The following is a 4,062-nucleotide window of genomic DNA, read 5'->3' on the forward strand; positions in this document are numbered from 1 at the left end:
GGACATCACACACATCCATGCCCGAGGCAGGATTCGAACCTGCGACGTAGCGGCCGCGCGGTTCCAGACTGAAGCGCCTAGAACCGCTCGGCCACACCGGCCGGCACTGTTATAGCAACGCGACTAAATAGCGCGCTATTTTTGTAATCATTTTGGTCATGAAAACTTGCATTTGTGGGCGAAGAGCGGGTTGTGTAGCTCATCATTCACTTTCGTAATTTATTTTAATACTTGATCACCATTTAGAGATTATACTTCATCCTCGTGTCATGTTTTGTTGTACTGTCGTTACAGACTCGGTAACGCTTCGAAAGTGTGTATACGTCAACATAATTTTTAACGTTCTCTGAATAGATATTAAATATTAAAATAAATTTACAGCAGTCTTCGAGAAAGTTTTATCTACATAGATGTATGTATAAACAGAACAATGTTTACTGCTGACCGATAAGTGGCTACATTGGTGCAGTAAGATCACGATAATCCAGCAGACCCGGTAATCCGGCACGCATCACAAATTTTCCCGTATTTCCCGTTTAATAGTACTGTAAGATGCCTTCGAGAAACATCCGAACCGTCCGGAGCGGCGCCTCGTCTGTAACAAATTTCTGCCTCACCGAGCGATTATATTCTCGCCAAGATAAGCCAGTTTCATTTCTACGCCAGGAGAAAATTATGGTGCGATTGGCCTATGGAGCTGAGATGGAAAGTTACGTAAATGGTGAGACGACAACTGATCGCTCTGAAATTGTACAATTGCTAAATTCTGCGTCCACTAAATGAATTGAGTGCGTTTTCAGCAGGAGAAGTTGAAGAATGGATTTAATTTGAAAGGCATTCAGCTGTCGAAGAAGAGCTATTGACGATGTGATATTGGTTTCAACCCACAGGATGCACCATAAACTGAGAGTGGCGAAGAAGAGACGATCTCTTAGGCTTAAACTTCAGAAGCCTTACACACTTCTGTGAAATTCAGTGAGAGTATCCACCAATAGAATGCTTCTGTAGTTTCGAATCTGGACATCACACAAAACAATTTTTGTCATAAAAAGAGCTCAATCCAAGAAAAGAAGTTAGAATTCCTGCAATGTTCCAGTGGGCTGAGAAAAAAATGTCACTAAACCATCAGTGTCAAATACCAGTCAGACATATTCCAGATCCTTGACAACGTCAGAAATTTCTACTGTTCCTACAGACAGTGATTTCAACTAAGCTGCACAATATTCTTGGTAACAGTTTTGTTATTAAATACCTTGTTCTTGATCTTTTCAAATCGATGGCGCTTTTTTTATTTCGTAATTGGGCCACAAAAATTATTCGTGTATTTTGAAGTTTTCTGCAGCTTTGAGCCTTAGATTGATTTAACAGAGCGGTACAGTATTCGACTTTTAATTAAATTTCGCTTTTACAGAAAAGTAAGACATATTTATAATTTTTTTATATTGTAATCTCCCATGCTGTGCTCCATAAAAAATAGTTACCGGTAATTATTTGTGTACGTTAAAACTACAGGTTTTACTTGTATCCTTTTCTCCTTAACCAGATTTTTAGAAATAGCCTCGATACTCCGGCAAAACTGATAATCCGGCATTCACAGATCCCAGAGCCTGCCGTGTTGTTAATGCTTTCAGACCCTCTGGCTACAGTTGCCTACATTAACTTTTACTGTGTCTTAGCTGCAGGGGAAGTATTTTTTCTGAGTGGAAGCCTGAGGTACACATTTGTGGATGTTCAAACTTCTCATCACGCGCAAATGCAGCCAATTGTTGGGCATCACTGTGAAAGTCTCAGCAAGTCAATATAGCGGTGCGCAGCAGCAAGTGGTTGGTTCGCTATATTCGACTGTTATAATATTGAATATTGCCATTGTAATTTTTCATGCTTATTATTGATTGATCATTTTGCTATTTATTACAATAGAGAATACTTCATAATTAGTTTTTTTACTCCATAAACTGAAGCGTTATGTATAAAGTATGCTTTGAAAACATGTATATATTTTTGGATAAATCTTGAATCTAAAATCATTAAAAAGTCACCTAAGAGCATTACTACACAAAAAAATACTTCCTTCCTCCAGAAAAAATTGAGGTCTAAAATGGTTGTTATTTAGGCAGGTGGGACACATTTTAACATTTCAACTTGAACTTGAGACTGGCTATAAAACCGAAGTAATGATTGTGTGAAATAAATGAACAGTAATTTACAGTTCAGTGGCGAAAGTTTCTTTCAAAACTGTTCCTTATGTAGCGGGAATGCCGCGATCTGCAGTTACATTTGCGAACTCGTGTGATCGCTCTCCTTTCTGAGCGAGTTGAGTCTGCATGTTCCCGACAACAGACTCGAGTGACAGTTGTGCAACGGCGGACACTCGCAAGTCGCGTCTACGGGTACGCGGAGACGACGAGTTCTCAGATGCCAAAGGACTCACTGGCGATTTTGAAGCGAGTATTCTGATCTCTAGTAGGGCTTCAAGGTCTGGAAAGCCGGTAACGGCCGGGAGGGCAGTATGCTGACCTCATGTCCTTCCATTCCGCATCCGAATGACTCCATATGACAGAGGATGGCACGGCGGCCGGTCGGCCTCACGCAGTCTTCAAGGTCTGATCGGGGTGCTTTTTTTATTTTTACGATAGGGGTGAGAAGTGAAAGGGGAACTCTGGTACAGTAGCTAAGTGACTGAAAACAACAGTCGTCTATCGAGAGGAGGCAGCATTGGGGAGTTGCCGTAGAGACGTATATAAAATCGCGTTGCGTGATGGTAGTGCAATACAGGTGAAATAGCTGCGACAGACCCACATCAGAAGTTGCTACGTGGTCGCGGATTAAAACAGTGATGCAGGAAGTGTAGAATTAATTTCTTTCATTTCCCCCCATGATCACAAAAAAATTTGGTCCTTAGACTACCGGTTTCGGTCAGCATTGATCATCTTCAGGTCTGCAGCAAAACATGGGAAATGAAATACCAACTAGTGAACAGATTACGTCACAGAACAATAAAATACGCGATAAAGAAAAATTATTACTTTCATGGATGTGAAAACATGAGTTTAAAATATAACGAGACGTATCCGTTTTATAACATGTCATAATACACTGAAGAGCCAAACAAACTGGTAAACCTGCCTAATATCGTGTAGGGCCCTTGCGAGCACTCAGAAATGCCACAATACGACGCGGTATAGACTCGGATAATGTCTGAAGTAGTGCTGGAGAGAGTTGACACCCTGAATCCTACAGAGCTGTCCATAGATCGGTAAGAGTACGAGGGGCGAAGATCTCTTCTGAACAACGCGTTGCAAGGCATCCCAGATATGCTAAATAATGTTCATGTTTGGGGAGTTTGGTGGCCATCGGAAGAGTTAAAACTAAGAAGAGTGTTGCTGGGGCACACTCTATAGCAATTTTGGACGCGTGGGGTGTCGCATTGTCCTGCTGGAACTGCCCAAGTCCGTCGGAATGCACAATGGACAGGAATGGATGCAGGTGATCAGACAGGATGTTCACGTATATATCACCTGTATCCGGACGTATTAGGGGTCCCATATCACTCCAATTGCCCATGCCCCACACCATTACAGAGCTTTCACCACCATGAACAGTCCCGTGCTGATCTGTAGATGCTATGGATTCATGAGTTTGTCCCATACCCATATCCGTACACTTCCATCCGCTCGATACAATTTGAAATGAGTCTCGTCCGATCAGGCAACATGTTTCCACTCATCAAGAGTCCAATACCGGTGGTGACGGGCCCAGGCGAGGCGTAAAGCTTTGTGTTATGCAGTCATCAAGGGTACACGAATGGGCCATCGGTTCCGAAAGCCCATATCGGTGACGTTTCGTTGAATGGTTCGCGCGCTGACACTTGTTGATGGCTTAGCATTGAAATCTGCACCAATTTGCGGGAGGGTTGCACTTCTTTCACGTTGGACGATTCTCTTCAGTCGTCGTCGGTCCCGCTCTTGCAGGATCTTTTTTCGGCCGTAACGATGTCGGAAATCTTATGTTTTACCGGATTCCTGATAGTCACGGTACACTCGTGAAATGGTCGTACGAGAA

Source organism: Schistocerca americana, chromosome X (assembly GCF_021461395.2).
Source record: "Schistocerca americana isolate TAMUIC-IGC-003095 chromosome X, iqSchAmer2.1, whole genome shotgun sequence".
In the NCBI taxonomy this organism is placed as follows: domain Eukaryota; kingdom Metazoa; phylum Arthropoda; class Insecta; order Orthoptera; family Acrididae; genus Schistocerca; species Schistocerca americana.